The 21,347-nt window shown below is 43.0% G+C and overlaps 1 long non-coding RNA gene across 2 annotated transcripts in view; it reads left to right on the forward strand.

The window, feature by feature from the left end:
• The window catches only part of LOC140185537 (uncharacterized), a 64,572-nt gene extending 43,816 nt beyond the window's left edge, over positions 1 to 20,756 (forward strand). For both annotated transcript variants that reach the window (XR_011882644.1, XR_011882643.1), the window contains exon 3: positions 17,816 to 20,756. This is a non-coding gene — a long non-coding RNA (uncharacterized lncRNA). The remainder of the gene's footprint in view (positions 1 to 17,815) is intronic.
• Positions 20,757 to 21,347: the final 591 nt, after the last annotated feature.

Here is a 21,347-nt window from a genome sequence, read left to right on the forward strand (position 1 = left end):
TTAAGCAATAGCTAACCGCCTCATCATACCTTTAAAATATCATGTAAATCAGTACAAGTTAGATAATAATGAAACAGAAATATTAAATGAGTAGCAAGTGAAATTTTAATAAAGTGATATACTGTACAGGCACAGATAAAATAAAAGGTACAGGTAAATGTACAGGAATTAACTTATATAGAAAAGTTGAGCAATTCCGCTTCTAAAGTGAGGCGTGTGGCGGCTCACCCACGCAGCAATCAAACTGGCTCCAGCAGTCGCCGGCGAACGCGCAGCCAGTGGCAACCGAGAGGAAGCTGAGTGCGGGGCAGACCCCGGCCCAGAGGCCGACGTCGCTTCTGCCCCGCAGAGAGCGGGGGTTGCTGGGAGCGGGTACTTAAGTGCGTGCGGATTCAAACAGTCAACCCGACCCTGCTCGACTCTGTTGTTTTCACTCGTAGCATATCAGTGTGACTACAGGTGTTTAATATACCTTCAGGCAAAGTTACATGTCTGCAAGTGTGGGATTGTCAGGATCATCAGTATCTTCATCTTGAAAAATGAGCGAAGCATCAGAAGTTGGTGCTGAAACTGGCACAACAGTTTCTTCAAAGACTGTTGATGTTGGTGGCAGCACATCTGGGTGAGCAGAAGTTGATGGCACTGGATTTTGAAGTGTTAGCTCCCCTGTTGCACTTTTTCTGGCAATTTTCTTGAACATATCTTCCAAGGTAAGTTGTTTCATATATTTTGGTCTTTGTTTGATTAGCTTATCCTGCAGCCTATAAACACTCATTATTTCTTGCTCAATTATCAAACATCGTTGCTCTAATCCTTTCAGCAATTCACCTGTTAACTTAGCCTTCAATAGTCTCTCTGCTACAACTTCCTCATCTTCATCATTGCTTTCCCCTCCAATATCTTCCTTCTCTGGATGTACAACCATCTGCATGATTTCCGAGTCAGTATAATGATGAACAGTAGGCTCATCTTCATCTATATTCATCCATTCTTCAACATTATACCCTGTTGGCAATTCCGTATCTGCTGTTCAGTGCCAGATTATCGAAGGAACTGAATTACAGGTAGTCGGATTAGTGAAGGTCAACCGTACCATTATTCTGCAACTCTCTCCCAGATTCTGTTCAGAAGCCTCGCTCTATTTTCAATGTCTACTTTCACTGCCTGGTGTTCGTCCACACTCTATCACCTGCTATTCAGCTACCAATCTTGTGGAAATATCACAGAGAATATTGTTAGAAACAATACTTGCAATTTTACCTGTTTATAACACAATGTAATTGTTTGTGAAGTGGTTGTTTTGTCTTGCTGATGTACAGATCTGTGCAGTTCTCATTGCATTAAATAGCATGTACAATATTGCTCTGTTTATGTTTGGGTGTAGGATCCTTGGGGTGGACGAGTTTCTGTCTGAGTATGTTTGTAACATAAACAGAGCAATATTTTTAATGCTATCCAATGCAATAAGAACTACACAGATCTGTATATCAGCGAGACAAAACAACCACTTCGCAAATGGATGGCCCAACATATTTGGGGTAACACCTCAGGTCAAGACTCAGCTGTATATCTACACCTATAGGACAAAGGACACTCCTTTTATGATAACAATGTGCACATTTTGGACAGGGAGGACAGGTGGTTTGAAAAAGAGGTTAAAGAAGCCATCTTTGTCAAATTGGAAAACCCACACCTGAACCCTCAGAGGGGATGGGGTACAACAACACCTATCACCTACTTACAATACAGTCCTACCATACTTACCCCAGCATCTCCACAACAGCTCACACCTCCATTCATGCAAAGATAAGACTAATGACCCTCTTATTACCTCTATGACTCTTAAGGGCCCTCGTGACTGTTATAAACAACTCACAGAGTTTATAAACCAGAAAACTACCCCCCCCCCACCCATGGATCAGATCTGAAGGAGCCTCTCAGATGAGTGGTGAAAAGTCTTCTAGACAACATAGCGTGTCCAGTTGCCTTGATTTACTACTGCTTGATATTTTAATGCTTTTAATGTTTTCCGGCATATAAACTCTTGTGAGTTGTTTAAAGGTATGCTGCTACTCCATTATCAACCCGGCTGGTGGAGTAGTGGCATCAGCACCAGACTTCAGGACGAAAGGTCCCGAGTTCGAATCCATCCAGCCGGCTCCCCTGCACGCTTTCCATCCGTGCTGGGTTACGAGCTGGTGATCTCTTTGGAAACTCACCCGGCAGAAGGCAACGGCAAACCACTGCTGTAACTTGCCTCGTACGCAGTTCCCCACCACGTCAGAGAGGCGTGGAGGGAAATCGTCCGCTAACCGGAGAAATTCCGGATACGACGTACCTTTCCTTTCCTACTCCATTATCATTCTTGCACTGTACATATGTAATATTTACAACAGCAGGATCAAATTTGTCCCTGAGCCTGGTGCTATGTGCTTTCAAGCTTTTGTATCTTTTGGAAGGGTTGGGGACAAGGGGGGGGGGGAGGAGAATTGAATTGAATTGACTTTATTTCTTACATCCTTCACATACATGAGGAGTAAAAAATCTTTATGTTACATCACTGTCTGAATGTGCAATTTATACTAATTTGTCAATATAGCACAGAAATACAATGATGTCAGTGTGAGTTAATTAGTCTGATGGCCTGATGGAAGAAGCTGTCCCAGAGCCTGTTGGTCCTGGCTTTAATGCTGCGGTACCATTTCCCAGATGGTAGCAGCTGGAACACTTTGTGGTTGGGGTGACATGGGTCCCCGATGATCCTTCAGGCCCTTTTTGTGCACTTGTCACTGTAAATGTCCTGAATAGTGGGAAGTTCACATCTAGAGATGCACTGGGCTGATTGCACCACTCTGCAGAATCCTGCGATTAAGGGAAGTACAGTTCCCATACCAGCACGAAAAAATCTGCAGATGCTGGAAATCTCATACCAGGCAGTGATGCAGCCAGTCAGAATGCTCTCAATTGTGCCTCTGTAGTAAGTCCTTAGGATCTGGGGACTCCTGCCAAATTTCTTCAACCGTCTGAGGTGAAAGAGGTGCTGTTGTGCTTTTTTCATCGCACAGACAGTACTTACACACCATGTGAGTTCTTCAGTGATGTGTATACCTAGGAACTTAAAACTGTTCATCCTCTCAACCCCAGATGCATTGATGTCAATATGGGTGTGTCTGTCTCTGTTCCTGCTTTGGTCCACAACCAACACCCTTGCTTTTGCTTTTGCAATATTGCGGGAGAGGTTGTTTTCTTGACACCACTGTGCCAGGGTGATGACTTCTCTGTAGGCCGCCTTGTTATTATTTGAGGTAAGGCCAATCAATGTAGTATCATCTGCAAAGTTAATTAACAGATTGGAGCTCTGGGTGGTGACACAGTCATGGATGTACATAGAGTAAAGGAGAGGGCTTAGGACACAGCCCTGGGAGGAAATTATGGTGTTAATGCTGAACTGTCGTCCAAGAACAGCATTCTCACGTAAGCATCCTTCCTCTCCAGGTGTGTAGAGCTGTGGCAATTGCATCATCTGTCGATCAGTTGTGTCGGTAGGCAAATTGTAGGGAACCGGTGTGGGTGGTAACATGCTGCAGTTGTAGTCCTTGACCAGCCTCTCAAAGCATTTGCTTATTATTGAGGTGAGTGCGACAGGACACCAGTTGATCAGACATGTTACCTTGAGAATTACCAGGGTACAGGGGTCTTTAGTTATGTTGGCTGCTTTCGCAAGGCAGCGGGGAGCTGTACACAGAGTTCATAGAGGTGTTTGTGATGTACTGAGTCATGTCCACAACTCTGTGATTTCTTGCAGTCTTGAGCAATGCAGTTTCCATGTCAAATTGTGATATATCTGTATAGGGTGATATCTGTGATGAATCTATAAAAATTGGTAAGGGACAACGGAGACATGCCAGATTTCCTTAGCCTTCTGAGGAAGCAGAGGCACTGGTATACCTTCTTGGCTATAGTGTCTGGTTGGACCAGAGCAAACTACTGGTGATATTTGAAGCTCTCAATATTTCCCGCCTCAGCAATATTGATACATACAGGGGCTTGTGTTCTGCCCCGCTTCCGGAAGTCAGTGACCAACTCTTCTGTTTTGTTGACATTAGTAGGATTAGTTAATTATAAGATGTGCTGTGCGTTTACAGTGCCTATAAGAAGTATTTAATCCCTTGGAAGTTTTCATGTTTTATTGTTTTACAACTTTGAATCAGAATGGATTTAATTTAGCTTTTTTGACACTGATCATCAGAATAGACTCTCGTTTCAAAAGTGAAAACAAATTTCTACAAATTGGCCTAAACTTATTACAGTTATTAAACACTAAATAATTGATTGCATAATTACTCACCCCTGTCATGTCAGTATTTAATAGATGCACCTTTGGTAGCAATTACAACCTAGAGTCTCTGTGGCTAAGTCTCTATCAAGTCTGCTCCACGATTCGATCATGGGCTGATCCAATTCTTCCAGTCATCCCCACTCTCCTGCCTTCTCCCCGTACCCTTTGATGCCCTGGCTAATCAAGAACCTATCTATCTATTCCTTAAATGCACCCAATGACTTGGCCTCCACAGCCGCTCGTGGCAACCAATTCCACAGATTTACCACCCTCTGACTAAAGTAATTTCTCTGCATCTCTGTTCTAAATGCATGCCCTTCAATCCTGAAGTCGTGCTCTCTTGTCCTAGACTCCCCTACCATGAGAAATAACTTTGCCATATCTAATCTGTTCAGGCCTTTTAACATTTGGAATGTTTGTATGATATCCTCCCTCATTCTCCTGAACTCCAGGGAATACAGCCCAAGAGCTGCCAGACGTTCCTCATATGGTAACTTTTTCATTCCCGGAATCATTCTTGTGAACCTTCTCAGAACCCTCTCCAATGGTAGTATATCCTTTCTAAAACAAGAAGCCCAAAACTGAATTTAGATTGCTTAGTAGAGATTTGTTTTCACTTTGACACAAGAATTTTTTTCTGTTTATCAGTGTCAAAGAAAACAAATTAAATCCACTGTGATTCAATGTTGAAAAACAATAAAACATGAAAACTTCCTAGGGGGAGGGGAATACTTTTTATAGGCACTGTATATAGGCATTTATTAACAGTTAACATGGGCCACATGCCAACAGATGTTCCTCTCTAGCCTGCTTCATAACTGGCACACAGGTAGAATGGCTTGTTATGAGGTGTTTAAAACCGCAAACACGAGAAAATCTGCACATGCTGGAAATTCAAGCAACACACATCAAAGTTGCTGGTGAATGCAGCAGGCCAGGCAGCATCTCTAGGAAGAGGTACAGTCGACGCTTCGGGCCGAGACCCTTCGTCAGGACTAACTGAAAGAAGAGCTAGTAAGAGATTTGAGAGGGGGAGGGGGAGATCCGAAATGATAGGAGAAGACAGGAGGGGGAGGGATGGAGCCAAGAGCTGGGAGGTTGATTGGCAAAAGGGATACAAGGCTGGAGAAGGGGGGGTATCATGGGATGGAAGGCCTTGGAAGAAAGAAAGGGGGAGGGGAGCACCAGAGGAAGATGGAGAACAGGCAAGGAGTTATTGTGAGAGGGAAAGAGAGAGATAAATAAATAAATAAATAAATAACAGCTAGGGTAAGAAGGGGAGGAGGAGCATTAACAGAAGATTGCGAAATCAATGTTCATGCCATCAGGTTGGAGGCTACCCAGATGGAATATAAGGTGTTGTTCCTCCAACCTGAGTGTGGCTTCATCTCAACAGTAGAGGAGGCCATGGATTGACATATTGGAATGGGAATGGGACGTGGAATTAAAACGTGTGGCCAGTGGGAGATCCTGCTTTCTCTGGCGGACAGAGCGTAGGTGTTCAGCAAAGCCTTCCATCTCATGATACTCCCCCTTCTCCAGCCTTGTATCCCTTTTGCCAATCAACTTCCCTCCTGTCTTCTCCTATCATTTCAGGTCTCCCCCTCCCCCTCTCAAATCTCTTCTTTCAGTTAGTCCTGACAAAGTGTCTCGACCCGAAACGTCGACTGTACTTCTTCTTATAGATGCTGCCCGGTCTGCTGCGTTCCACCAGCATTTTGTGTGTGTTGTTATAAGATGTGTCCAGAATTGAAAGTGATGGGGGAGAGGGTTGATCATAGACCCCTGACAAGATTATGTTCCATTTCAGAGTTTTCTGTCATAGATGGTAAATATATCATAATGGGAAGAGTCAAACAGCATGGAAACAGGCCCATCTGCCAACCGTATATATTCCAACCATCAAGTACCTATCCATAGTAATCATATTTACTAGTACTTGGGCAATTTCCCTCTGTGCCATGGCAATTCATTGTTTGTCTCAATACTTGCTAAATGTCTGAGAGTACTGTACCTGCATCTATCACCCTCCCAGTTAGCATGTTCCAGATTCAAGCACCTCCTGGCTATGAAGAATTCTTCTTCAGATCCCTTCTATCCTCTTACCCCTTACACGAAAGCTATGCCCTCCATTTCTAGGTACTTCTGCTATGGGAGAATAAGTTTCTTACTATGCCCCTCATTATTTTATATACCTCCACTGTTTCCCCCTTAAGGTCAATTTATACTTCTGCGTCAAATCTACGCCATAGGTACGGCATAGCCGCGTACCCTATGCCGTAGCCTGACACACACCTCCCCAAAAATGTAACTATGTGTCGTGGTGACGCAGACCGCAACAACTGTGATTGGTCCGCTTGGTAGCATTGCATTTCCTCCTACGCTGCAATAGCTTGCCATTGGGCGACTGAGGGGCAGGGAAGGAACTCTGGTTGCAATGCTTTCCATAAAGCTTTACAGACCTCCGAAATTATGGAGGACCCTGTGCTTGACGCCAGTTTGTAGCTAGCTGCTACAGCCTGTTGACTTCCACGTGAAGCTAAAACTCGAATGGTAGTTGCCGGTGTCTGAGTATACTGTGCGTACACTGATGCGAAATAAATGGTTGGAGATGATGAACCAAATCGACAAATCTACCTGCCGACATCCGAAAATATTTGAAATGCATTTCCTCATCCAAGTCTCTCAATGGCCGGACAAGCACAGAAAATTCACCCTCCTTTAGTTTCAGTCGCCATTGTTTGAAGTTTGAGTTTCTTCTTGTTGAGTTTCAACACGAAGGAACTCAACACAGTGGCATAGAAACCCCACCACCAACTAGCATCTTGGCGGTGAATTGCAGAGCGACGCAGACACTCCAACGCACAAGTATAAATGCTCACAACAGCGTAGGCCACTTGCGTAGGCTACGACGCAGAAGGATAAATCAACCTTAAGTCCTCTGTTCCAAGAAAAACGAACTCATTCTCTCCTCATAACTAAAGCTCTCCATTTCTGATGAATCTCGATTGCACGCTGATACAATCAGAAAAGCAATCCTCTACTACTAAAGCAGTCTGGATCCAACTTACCTTAAAACCCATATGTGGTACTTTGTAAATGGCCTGAGTAAAGTCCATTCAGACTACATCAACCACAGTACCCTCATCAATACATTTTTTTACCTCTGAAAAATTCACTCAAGTTCCTCAGGTTACCTTATTTGACTATCTTTGATTAAGCCCTCCCTTCCCAATATCTCAGAATTTTCTCCAATAATTTCCGTACTGCTCAATTTTGACACACAGACGTCTGGCTTATTCCGACTACTCTTCTTGAATAAAGATACTATACCTGCTATCCTTTAGTTATCTGGTCCCTCATTATGGCTTGAGATACTTAGATATCAAGCCACAGCAATGTCTTCCTTGCCTCCTGTACGGCCTAGTTTCCATCTCATTAAGTCCACTAATGCATCCTGCTTAATGGAAACTAATTTGAGAATTCCGTCTTCGCCTTTCCTGAATTCTAACTACAATATTTTTCTTAATACAGACAAGAAGAATTTATTTAAGACCTTGCCCACATTCTCTGTTTCTATGCACAGCATCAGAATCAGGTTTAATATCACTGGCATATGTTGTGAAACCTGTTGTTCTGAGGCAGCAGTACAATACAAAAAAAGCTTTCAGTTACAAAAAAAATATAGACACACATATGCACGCGCGCGCGCGCACACACACACACACACACACACACACGTATAGATGTAGATATACAGGTGTGCTCTGCTTTTCGAACGTTCACTTTACGACACCTCACTGTTACGAAAGACCTACATTAGTACCCTATTTTCGCTTTCAGAAGATGTTTTCACTGTTACGGAAAAAAAAAAAATTTCACATGATAAAAGGCAGCGTGCCCTGAGCAGCCGCTCTCCCCCGGATTCTCGCCGGCATTGCTTAAACACGAGCCTGTGAGCAGCCGTTTGCAAGATGAGTTCCATGGTATCGGAAAAGCCTGAAAGAGCTCGTAAGGGTGTTACACTTGAGGTAAAACTAGACATAATTAAGCGTTTTGATCGTGGTGAACGAAGTAAGGACAACGTGAGTTCGGCTTGTGGAAGTTGACGAAGATGATGTTGAAGAGGTTTTAGCATCCCATCACCAAGAACTGACAGATGAAGAGCTGATGCAATTGGAAGAAAAAAAGATAACAATCAAAACCGAATGAGTAATGATAAAGTACAACTTTAATTTTGAAAGGGTACGTCAGTTTAGGAGATATTTGCAGGATGGTTTGAGTCCTTATTAAAGAACTGTGTGATAGAAAAATGCGCGAGGCTCAGCAGTCAAGCAAGCCTTCCACATCAGCCACAGCAGATGATGAACCTCGACCTTCGATATCGAGGCGGGCAATCATAGGAGAAGATGAGCCGCCTGCTCTAATGGAAATAGGCGACAAGATGACACCCCAGTGTCCCACTACCCCAACCCCCGGGCCACAGACAGATACCGATTCACGGAGAATGCAAAGGTAGCCGGGAGGCACACAGCACATCTTTAAGAAAAAAGCCAAAATAAACATGCTAATTAATTAGGTGCCGCCGACACGTAATTGTCGGCCCAGATCAGAGACGATGCAATCGGAAATCGGCACTGATCTGGGCCGACAATTACGGGCGGCACCTAATTAATTAGCATGTTTGTTTCGGCTTTTTTCTTAAAGATGTGCTGTGTACCTCCCGGCTACTGCTGGACCCCTGCGTTCTTCGTGGCAATGTATAGCTCAGCGGCCTGGAGGGTGGGGGGCCACTGCACCAGCCAAACTCCGACGACTCAGCCTAACACACCATCATCAGTGTGTTCGGCGCTGTCCCGATTCCCGTAACTGATACATTACATACATTATTTCTACTTTATATTGGCTGTGTATTTTTACGTGTTATTTGGTATGATTTGTCAGCTTCATAGCTTAAGGGTTACTGGAGAGCCCTTGCGCGTGTTTTTGCCAACAGCGCTTGCGTGAGATTTTCTGCCGACGGCACTTGCGTGAGATTTTTGCTCCAGAGAACAGTTCAGTGATGATACATTACATACATTATTTCTACTTTATATAGGCTGTGTATTTATCATATCATTCCTGCTTTTACTATATGTTACTGTTATTTTAGGTTTTATGTGTTATTTGGCATGATTTGGTAGATTATTTTTGGGTCTGCGAACACTCACAAATTTTTCCCATATAAATAAATGGTAATTGCTTCTTCGCTTTACGACATTTCGGCTTACGAACCATTTCATAGGAACGCTCTACCTTCAGATGGCGGGGTAAACCTGTATAGGATTAAATTGAACAAGTATTGCAAAAAGAGAGCAAAAAAATGTCAGGTAGTATATATGGCTTCATTGTTCATTCAGAAATAAGAAAACAAAGCTGTTCCTAAGACACGGAGTGTGTGTCTTCAGGCATCTCCTTGATGGTAGTGATGGGGGTCCTTAACGATGGATGCCTTTCTGAGGCATTGCATTTTAAAGAAGTCCTCGATGCTGGGGAGGCTCTTGCCCGTGATGGAGCTGGCTGAGTTTGCAACTTCCTGCAGCTTTTTCCAATCTGTGCAGTGGCCTCTCCATATCAGACAGTTAGAATGCTGTCCCCAATACACCTATAGAAATTTGCTAGTCTTTGGAAACTCCTAATGAAATGTAACCACTTATTTGTAAGTGCATCAGTATGTTGGGCTCAGAATAGATCTTGGAGATGTTGACACTCAGAAACTTGAAACTGTTCACCCTTTCCACAGATGATCCTTCAATGACCACTAGTCTGTGTTCCTTCGACTTACCCTTCCTGAAGTCCACAATCAGTTCCTTGGTCTTACTGATGATGAGTGCAATGTTGTTGCAGCACCACTCAACCAGCTGACCTATCTCACCTCCTTGCCACCATTTGAATTTATTCCAACAATAGTTGTGTCTTGGCAAATTTATAGATGCTGTTTGAGCTGTGCCCAGCCACACAGTTGTGGGTGTGGTGAGAGTAGAGCAGTGGGCTAAGCTACATCCTTGACGTGTGCAGATATTGGTCCTCAATGAGGAGGAGATGTTGTTTCCAATCTGCACTGGTAGGGGAGTCCAGGACAAGAGGGCACAACTTCAGGATTGAAGGACATGCATTTAGAACAGAGATCAAGAGAAATTACTTTAGTCAGAGGCTGGTAAATCTGTGGAATTTGTTGCCACGAGCAGCTGTGGAGGCCAAGTCATTGGGTTCATTTAAGGCAGAGATAGATAGGTTCTTGATTAGCCAGGGCATCAAAGGGTATGGGGAGAAAGCAGGGGAGTGGAGATGACTAGAAGAATTGGATCAGCCCATGATTGAATGGCAGAGCTGACTCGCTGGGCCGAATGGCCTACTTTTTCTCCTATGTCTTATGGTCTCCCACTGAGGAAGTCAAGGATCTGATTGCAGAGGCCTAAGGTTGATTAGTACCAAGGGTATGATGATGTTGAACACTAAACTATAATCAATAAACAGCAGCCTGATGTAGGTATTGCTATTGTTGGGGTGGTCCAAGGCCAAGAGGAGAGCCAGTGAGATTGCATCGCTGTAGACCTATCGTGGCAATGGGCAAATCGCAGTGGATCCAGGTCCTTGCTTAGGCAGGACTTGATTCTGGCTATGGCCAACGTCTCAATGCACTTCATTACAGTAGATGTGAGTGCACTTCAGCAATAGTCATTGAGGCTGCTCTTTGTGGACCTTGAACATTACCACCAGTTAGTTGGCACAGACTTTCAGTGCCCTGCCAGGTACACCATCAAGGCCTTGGCAAGGTTTACCTTGAAAGATGTTCAAGGACAGCAGATGCTGCAGGGATTTGTTCAGGTATAGTTTTATTCTCCTTTTCAAAGCATGAATAAAAGGCATTAAGCTTATCTTGAGAGTGAAGCATCATAGCCATTAGGTTTCACCTTATAGAAGGTAAGGGCCTGCAACACTCACCAGAGCTGATGTGCATCAGATTCCATCTCTAACTTAATTTAGAATTGTTTTTTCACTCTTGAAGTAGCCTTCCATAGATCATACCTGGACTTCTTGTATAGTTTGGGATTACCACTCTTGAATGCTACAGATCTAGCCTTCAGCAGACTGCAAATCTTCTGGATCACCCACAGATTTTGGTTTGGGTGTATCTAGTATACCCAAATCCAAAGGTACACACTCCTCCACATAGGTCTTGATGAAGTCAATGACAGACAGCTATGGCATACAGATTCAAGGATAAATCCCTGAATATTGTCCAGTCCACCAATTTAAAGCAGTCCTGTAAGTGCTCTTCTACCTCCCTTGACCATACCTTCATGGTCCTCACCACTGGTGCTGCGTTCCTCACTCTCTGCCTGTAAACTGGAAGTAGAAGTACAGATTGTCTTTTTAGTCTGTGGTGGCCAGTGCGATCATGTTTGCTGTTGTGTGCTGGGGCAGCAGGCTGAGGGGAGCAGACACCAACAGAATCAACAAACTCATTCGTAAGGCCAGTGATGTTGTGGGGATGGAACTGGACTCTCTGATGGTGGTGTCTGAAAAGAGGATGCTGTCCAAGTTGCATGCCATCTTGGACAATGTCTCCCATCCACTACATAATGTATTGGTTGGGCACAGGAGTACATTCAGCCAGAGACTCATTCCACCGAGATGCAGCACCGAGCGTCATAGGAAGTCATTCCTGCCTGTGGCTGTCAAACTTCACAACTCCTCCCTTGGAGGGTCAGACACCCTGAGCCAATAGGCTGGTCCGGGACTTATTTCCTAGCATAATTTACATATTACTATTTAACTATTTATGATTTTATTACTATTTAATTATTTATGGTGCAACTGTAACGAAAACCAATTCCCCCGGAATCAATAAAGTATGACTAATGGGTCTTCTCTTTCCCTGGTTACTTTCTTATTTTCAGTATACAGTAGATTCCAATTCATTGGGACACATTGGGACCATAACATTTTGAACCAATTAAGCAACTGCCCCAATTAGCAAACGTTTCATGGAAATAGTTGAATAGTTGTGTTCTTTTGACTGTAAATGAACAAAACCAGCACTGACATCAGATCATGTACTGCTTTCACACAATGCTTTCAACAATTGCCTTCTCCAAACCTCCATTTTCATAAAGACATTCAAGATAAGACCATAAGATATAAGAGCAGAATTAGGCTATTTGGTCCATCAAGTCTTCGCCGCCATTTTTTCATGGGTGATCCAATTTTCTTCTCAGCCCCAAACCCCTGCCTTCTCACTGTATCACTTCATGCCCTGACCAAACAAGAATCTTATCAACTTCTGCCTGAAATATGCATAAAGACTTAACAACCACAACCGCCAGTGACAAAGAGTTCTACAGATTCACCACTCTCTGACTAAAGAAATTCCTCTTCATCTCCATTCTAAAAGGGCACCCCTCTATTCTGAGGCTGTGTCCTCTGGTCTTAGACATCAAAGAAAACATCCTCTCCACGTCCACTCTATTAAGCCCTTTCATCATTTGGTAGGTTTCAATGAGGTCACTCCTCATTCTTCTGAATTCTAGAGAGTACAAGCCTGGAGCCATCAAACGCTCTTCATATGACAAGCCATTCAATCCTGGAATCATTTTCCATGAACCTCCTTTGAACCCTCTCTAGTTTCAGCATATTCTTTTAAAGATGAGGGACCCAAAACTGCTCACAATACTCAAAGTGAGGCACCACCAGTGTCTTATAAAGCCTCAACATTACATCCTTAACTGTTCTACATCGCATTTGCATTCCTCACCATAGATTCAACCTGCAAATTAACCTGTAGGGAATTCTGCCAAGTCCCTTTGTGTCTCAGTTTTTGTATTTTCCCTCCATTTAGAAAATAGTGAACCAAAGTGCATGGCCATACACTTCCCATACAAATGCATCCCATCTGCCATTTCTTTGCCCATTCTTCTAATCTGTCTAAGCCCTTCTGTAGCCTGTCTACTTCTTCAAAATTACTTGCCCTTCCACCTATCTTCATATGCTGTGCAAACTTTGCAACAAAGCCATCAATTCCATCATCCAAATCATTGACATATAACATATAAGGAATTGGTCCCAACAGACTCCTGCAGAACATCATTAGTCACAAGCAGCCAGCCAGAACAGGCTCTCTTTATTCCCACTCTTTGCCTCTTGCAAATCAGCCACTACTTTATCCATGCTAGAATCTTTCCTGTAATACAATGTGCTCATAGCTTGTTAAGCAGCCTCATGTGTTGTAACTTGTCAAAGGCCCTCTGAATATCCGAGTACACAACATCAACCGATTCTACTTTGTCTATCCTGATCGTTATTTCTTCAAAGAATTCCGACAGGTTTGTCAGGCAAGATTGTCCCTTGAGGAAACCGTGCTGACTACAGCCTATTTTATCATGTTCCTCCATCCTTCATCTTTAATAATTGACTCCAACATCTACTCAGACACTGAAGTCAGACTAAATGACCTATAGTTTTGTTTCCTTCTGCCTCCCTCCCTTCTTGAAGAGTGGAGTGACATTTGCAATTTTCCAGTCCTCTGGAACCATTCCAGAATCTAGTGAGTTTTGTAAGATTATTACTAATGCCTCCACAATCTCTTCAGCCACCTCTTTCAGAACCCTAGGGTGTACACTATCTGGTCCAGGTGACTCGTCTAAGCCTCTCTCTAATAATGGTAACTTCACACACTTCGTGCCCTGAGATCTGGAACTTCCACCATACTGCTAGTAACGTTCACTGTGAAGACTGATGCAAAATACTTAAATCAGTTTGTACACCATTTTCTTTCCCCCCCATTACTACCTCTCCAGCACCATTTTCCAGTGGTCCAATATCCACTCTCACCTCTCTTTTGCACTTGTGTACCTGAAGAAACTCTTGGTATCCTCTTTAATATTACTGGCTAGCTTACTTTTGTATTCCATCTTTACCTTAATGACTATTTTAGTTGCCTTCTATTGGTTTTCAAGGCTTCCCAATCCTCTGACTTGCCTCTAATTTTTGTTTTATTATATGCCTTCTCTTTGGCTTTTATGTTGGTTGTGACTTTTCTTGTTAGCCATGGTTGTGTCATCTTGCCTTTAGAATACTTCTTTGGGATATGCAGTATACAGTGGTGCTAGAAAGTTTGTGAACCCTGTAGATTTTTGTCTATTTCTGCATTAATATGACCTTAATATGTGATCAGATCTTCACTTAAGTCTTAAAACTAGATAAAGAGAACCCAATAAAATAAATAATACAAAAACATTATAGTTGTTCATTTATTTATTTATTGTGAAAAATGATCCACTATTTGTTGGAAAATGTATGTGAACTGGTGTGACCCCCTTGTACAGCAATAACTTCAACCAAATATTTCCAGAAACTGTTAATCAATCCTGCACATCAGCTTGGAGAACCTTTAGGCCATTCCTCCTTAAAAAAAAAAACTGCTTCAACTCTGTGATGTTAGTAGGCTTCCTTGCATGAACTGCTTGCTTCATGTCCTTCCACAACATTTGTATAGGATTAAGGTCAGGGCTCTGACACGGTCATTCCAAAACACGAATTTTCTTCTCTTTAAACCATTTTGTTGATTTACTGTTGGCTTTCTGATCATTGTCTTGTTGCATTATCCAACCTCTATTAAGCTTCAGGCAATGGACTGCTACACTGACATTCTTTTGTAAAATGTCATGATACAAGTTTTGAGTCCCAAAACGATTGCAAGCTGTCCAGGGCCTGAGGCAGCAAAGCAGTTCCAAACCATGATGGCTCTTTCACTGTGCTTCACAGTTGGGATGAGTTGGGATTGGGTGTTAGTGTGCTGTGCCCTTTTTCCTCCAAACATAGCAATGTGCATTTCTGCAAAAAAGTTCAACTGTTGTCTCATCTATCCGCAGAACATCGTTCCAGAAACATAGTAGAACATCCAGGTGGCCTTTTGCAAATTTGAGACATGCAGTAATGTTTTTTTTTTGGAGAGCAGTGATTTCCTCCATGATGTCCTTCCATGAACACCATTCTTGTTCAGTGTTTTTCTTATAGTGGACCCATGAACAGAGACTTTAGCAAGTTCTCGAGGTTTCTGCAGGTCCTTTGCCATTACTCTTGAGTTCTTTTTCACCTCCTTCAGTATTGTACGTTGTGCTCTTGGTGTGATCTTCCTCCATTTGTAGTCAATTTTTACTCTGAACTGATGAACACCCAGGTCTTTAGAAATGCGTTTATGGCCTTTTCCAGCTTCATGCATCTCTACAATTCTTCTAATGTCCTCTGAAATATGTGTTGATTGAAGCATAGTGCACATAAACAGACCTTTCTTGAGAAGAGTAGGTTCTGTCAGCACCCCCAGGTACTTGAAGGCCTTCACTACATCCACATCCTCACCATCAATAGTAAGAGGGAGCAGTACAGCCTTAGTCTTCCTAAAGTCCATCTCCATAAAATCCTCCACCAAGGCCCTGTATTCATTCTCTTGTCCCCTCTTTATACACCTAATTATTCCGAGTCATAAGATGACATGACTTGGTGTTATATCTGAAGTCCGAGGTATACAGGGTAAATAGGAAGGGAACCAATACAGTCCTGTGCTCATAGCTATGTCTGACACACAGCTCTGAAGCCACACAAACTGTGTTCTGCTAGTCAGGTAGTCCATTATCCAGGATACAATGGAAGTGCCAACCTGCACGGAATACAGGAGCTTTTTCCCAGCAATGAGGGTTGTATGATATTGAAGGCACTCAAGAAATCAAAAAACATGATCCTCAAAGGGCTGCCCTGCTTATCCAAATGGGAGTAGGCTCTGTTCAGCAGGTAGATGATAGCATCATCAACTCCATTGTTCTCTTGGTAGGCAAACTGCAGGGTATCAATGTCTGATCTGACCAAGGATCAGAGGTGAGTCAGGGCCACTGGACGGTAGTCATTGAAGATTTTGCATTGTCCCTTAGGTCATGGGACCACAAATGATATTTTCCAAACAGTCAGGACCCTTTCCAGACTGAGACTCAGATTGAAAATGTGCTGGAGAACTCCACACAGCTGCTCAGCACACTCCTTCAGGATCTTTGGGCTCACACCACCTGGTCCAAATGCTTTGCAATGTCTTGAGTTTCCCAGAGCCCTTCTCATCTGCTTCTCCTTCCAAAATTTCAGGATGGCTTCTATCATACTATGACCATTTGCCCCAAGGGTTTTTTTTGGGGTTGTCTGGGGAGGGGTAGCACCTCTGGCGGCAGGTTTGTTGTGTTCCACCCAGGGGCAGCTTGTCCACCCACTTGCCACCCAGTTCTCACCTGTGGCTCCAAGTAACTATTTGCATGTATTAGACAGGCGGGCTAGACCAGGTGAGGGTAGCCGGGAACCTCCCACCCTAGTGAGATAGGGATATGCCTATCCCAGCATGTGAAGCTAGTTCCAGTGGACTGGCAGATGAGATCAACTACAAGATCCAATGGCATGAAGAGCGAAGACACAGAAGGCGTCATGGCCATGCACTGCAGCCGAGGAAGTCTCCACTAGTGATGATTTTTCGTACCACTGGACCAAGATTTTTGAGGCCTAAAGAGTGGAACTGTCCCAGTGCAATGGCTTTTTCACTATAAAAATCCTCCCACACAGGTTACATCATCATCAGAAACAACAGGCTACCAATACAAGGGTTCTTTTACCTTCAGCTCTCTAATATAAATGATAGGATGCTGAACTGACTATAGGACCTACTATTTTTATCAACCCTTGTTGCTAAGTTTAAACTTTTGTGATTGAGAAAAATAATTATCTGTATGTTGTGAACAACTGTTGCAGAATGTGGTTTGGATACAATGAGGACATGTTAATTAAACATTTGAGTAACTATACATCTTCTTGATCTCAGACAGTGTGGTGATTCAAAGTCGTTCCCTCAAATAAGAGTTCACATTCTAGAATTTGAGCTTTAATTCAAACTTTTATCTGGATATATTTATAGGTGCATGAAGCCATAAAAACAACAATGATAGATTTAGTGGGGCAAATGCAGTTCTTGAAATGTTAGACCGGTGTAGAAACTACGATATTAGTTGTTGCACAGTAATTTGATTTAAGACCTTAATATATAGGAGTGGAATCATTGAATCTATTCATAGATGGCTGTTGTAATATGGACATTAAGTGACTGAACTACATTGTACATGGTTTTTGCAGTAATTAATATGCCCCAGCAATAGACTTGCTTCATGTGTAGCTCATATAATAATTTGTAATGGGGAAAAAACTGGTGCATGTTATGTGGTTCTTGCATTAATTGTCAATGAATGTTTAATTCCCAAATTCTATCATTCAAGGCTGTTCACTTCCATCAGCAGCAATGAATCACAGTTAACAACAATCCCGCTTATGTTACAGATTAAAAACCCAAGCCCCAAGCATCCTTTTATTTTAAAACAGAAATAACAATTAACCATGTCTTTTATTTTTCAGAGTCTGAAAGAAGGTCTCATGGTGCAAGAGCGGACGAAACTTTTTGAACCCCAGGAATAAGAAGCGAATGCTACATCATTGCCTCAGGCCATATCTGCACCTTCACAGTAAAGAAACTGCCTCACATTAATAATAAACCTACAGAGACACATACTTGTTCTTTCTGACTTTGCACTTCAGTCCTGAATGTGAGCACCTAATATATTCAAGTTCATAAGCCTAACCTTGAAGTTGCACTTAGTGTGGTGTTGAATAGTAAAGGCTTTTAAGTAACCTATTTTTTTTTTTTAAATGGCTTTGTCTATTAGGGAAGTACTTCCTGTACTATTCTCTATACAGAATGAACCTGGTGTTACTGTTTTGAACCAGGTAGAAGACAGGTGGTCAGATAAACATTAGGTTCAGGCTAAATCAACAGAGCTTTATAACTTCCTCAGGTGATTTTTTTTTCTCATTCACTTGCCAATAGACCATCCAGATCAAAGCCATGGGATAACTAGCTAAGTGATGAGGCAGATGGACATAGAACTGTCATAGGGAGGTGGCTAGGAATGGACCCAAGTGCAAGACATAGACACTGAAGTACTAGGGACAGGACTAGGATACAGGGAGAGGGCAAGGACATGGACATGAAAACCAGGAACCCGGAACAGGACTGGACAAGAGAGCTAGGAGCCCGGGCTTGGACTCCGAGCCAGAGACTGGACAAGGACCCAGTACCTGGGTCTTGCCTCTGGCTCGGACCCCAGAACTAGGCAAGGACGAGTCTTGGCTGGCAGGCAGGAGGAGGCTGGAGTCTTCAGGCTTGAGGCTAGAGACTCGAGGCAAGGCTGGAGTCTTCAGGCTTGAGGTGAGGCTTGGAAGGAGGCTGGAGTCTTCAGGCTTGAGGTGAGGCTTGGAAGGAGGCTGGAGTCTTCAGGCTTGAGGCGAGGCTTGGAAGGAGGCTGGAGTCTTCAGACTTGAGGTGAGGCTGGACTCTTCAGGCTTGAGGCTAGAGACTTGAGGCGAGGCTTGGCAGGGGGCTAGAGACTTGAGGCCAGAGGCTCCTCCTGGGCAGAGCGCGGTACTCCACCCAATGGAGGCAAGGGTTAGGAAGGGACAGAACCAACCGTAAGTAGCAGCAAGACGGCCTGGCTACCTGACGGAGGCAAGGGTTAGGAAAGGACGGAACCAACCGTAGGTAACGGCAATACGGCCTGGCTTACCTGACGGAGGCAAGGGACAGGAAGGAACAGAACCAACTGCAGGTAACGGCAAGATGGCCTGGCTTACCTGGGCGGAGGCAAGGGACAGGAAGGGAGCTAGGTACAGGGTGGCTCCAGGACAAGACTGCAGGCGAGACGAGGCGAGAGTTACCAGCAAGACAAGGCAAGGGTTCAGGCAATGCAAGGAGAGACAAGAACTTCAGGTGAGATGAGAGTTACCGGCAAGACAAGGCAAGGCTTTTGGCAAAGCAAGGTGAGACGAGAACGTCAGGCGAGGTGAGAGTTACCGGCAAGACAAGGCAGGGCTTCAGGCGAGGAAACAGAAGGCAGAGGAAGGGATACAAGGAGTAAGGACAAGAACAATCCAGCAGCCGTACCCTGGCCTCTGAAGGTATTTATGCAGCCAGCCCCAACGAGCATCAGCTGCCTCAATTAGAGCTCAACAAGAACAGAAACAGGGTAGACAGGAAAACCTGGAGCAAGGGTCGATGGACCGGACCGTGAACCGGAATACGGACTTCACCGTCCGGACCATGACAAGAACTCAGAAAATGCTTTTTTTTTGTATAATGGTGTTGGGCAAAGGATCAGTTCCAGTTGTAAACTATTTCTCTTGGATCGCACCACAACATTCTCACTATAAATGGATGTACACAAAGATGACCTTTCAACTCCCAACATTTCAGGTTAGCTGTACATGGAAGTAAACCACTGAATGAAAAGAGTAAAGGCTAAAACAGGAGATGGTGCTAATAAACAGGGAAGCTTGAGAGGGTCCAGTTGTGCTTCATATAGCTTAATAAATATGTCTGAGTTAACATTTTGGGGATTTGTTTTTAATTCATTCACAGTATGTTGCCTATATTTTTTGTTGCTTCCTAATTGGCTCTGAAGTTTATCAGCTACTGCCTTGATTGGTGCAATCTATGTTACTAAGGAATTCCCAGAGTTTTAGGTACAGAATTTTTGTGATTCTGACCCCACCCGAATAATAAAGAAAGTATTTTCAAGTCAGAACAACGTGCTAGTAAAGGTATCTTGAATTAGCAGTGTTTGTATATTCCTATGTCCTGGATTTTCTCAAGGACAATGATAATGCTAAATTAACTTAACTAAATTCATTCCATTACATTTCAACAAATTCTTGATGAAATGCCACCAAATGACAGGCAACGGTTACAGATGTTTTGGATGAAAATAATCATGGAATGGTACAATTGTTATTCATCGATGCTAAAATTCTATCAAGTCCCTAATAATATCCTATAGCAATGTCTGGAGCTGAGATTTCCCAACAACTGCAATTGATTTCCTTTGTAGCCAGTATAACTGTCCAGTGAAGTAATTTTACCAATTCTTAAATGACTTAAATGTTAAATTTCTTTAGAATTTTTGGAGTTATCCTAATCTAGTGGGTGCATTTTAATCTGCCAGTATGGCACTGCAATGTAAATCTTTATTCATTTGAAAATGGAAAATTCATTGTATTGAAGGACAATCAGCATTTTCTCAAACTAATATAGCTAAATTGATGAGCAAAATGAGGTGAATGGAACAACTGTTGAGAAACATTCTACATCTGTACTGTGCTTGATGGACTGGTAGGAGCTTAACATATGATCTGTGAGTTTCCTGATGCAGGAATGCTTGACACCAGTGAGTCCCAAATTAAAAGCAGTAGATCGAGGAAAACTTGAGCATTGTCTGGGGCTGAGATGCTTAATTTTTTTTTTTACAACTGCATTTGTTTTGTCTCCAAATTAAAAATAATTTATATTAAAACTTGATGATTTGAGGTAATTTCTTTAGATCAAATCCTGAAGCATCTTTACTAACTGGACATGAGACATAAACCACCGACCTATCACTAAGCTTGCACTGCAGTAGCTGAGAAAGAAACTAGTGAAACATACACTGCATTCATTCCTGATATGGTAACTTGACTTACATATTTTAAACTATTATAGAAAATGCTGCACATACTATGTTGTGCTTGTGACTTATTTATGGAAGCACCGCATTTCAATGTTCAGGTGTACTTTCTGCCCAGACACCACTGATCTGTTGATATTTCCTTGCGGTCTGTGGCAGTGAACTTTGAAGGGCCACGGTCAGAAAATGTATTTGTAGTGTTACGTACCCCGTAACTGGGTTGCCAAACCAGCAGAAATGGACCACTTAGTTGGAGTCTGGTTTAACAGAAGCTAATAAAGTTTTATTAAAGAAATAAGTAACACAGTACTCTAATCGTAAGGATATAAATGCAACAGGTTAGCAATGATAAAACACACATGTACACAGAACTAGGGTAATAGGAATCAACCAAG

This window comes from Mobula birostris, chromosome 20 (assembly GCF_030028105.1).
Source record: "Mobula birostris isolate sMobBir1 chromosome 20, sMobBir1.hap1, whole genome shotgun sequence".
NCBI lineage: Eukaryota > Metazoa > Chordata > Chondrichthyes > Myliobatiformes > Myliobatidae > Mobula > Mobula birostris.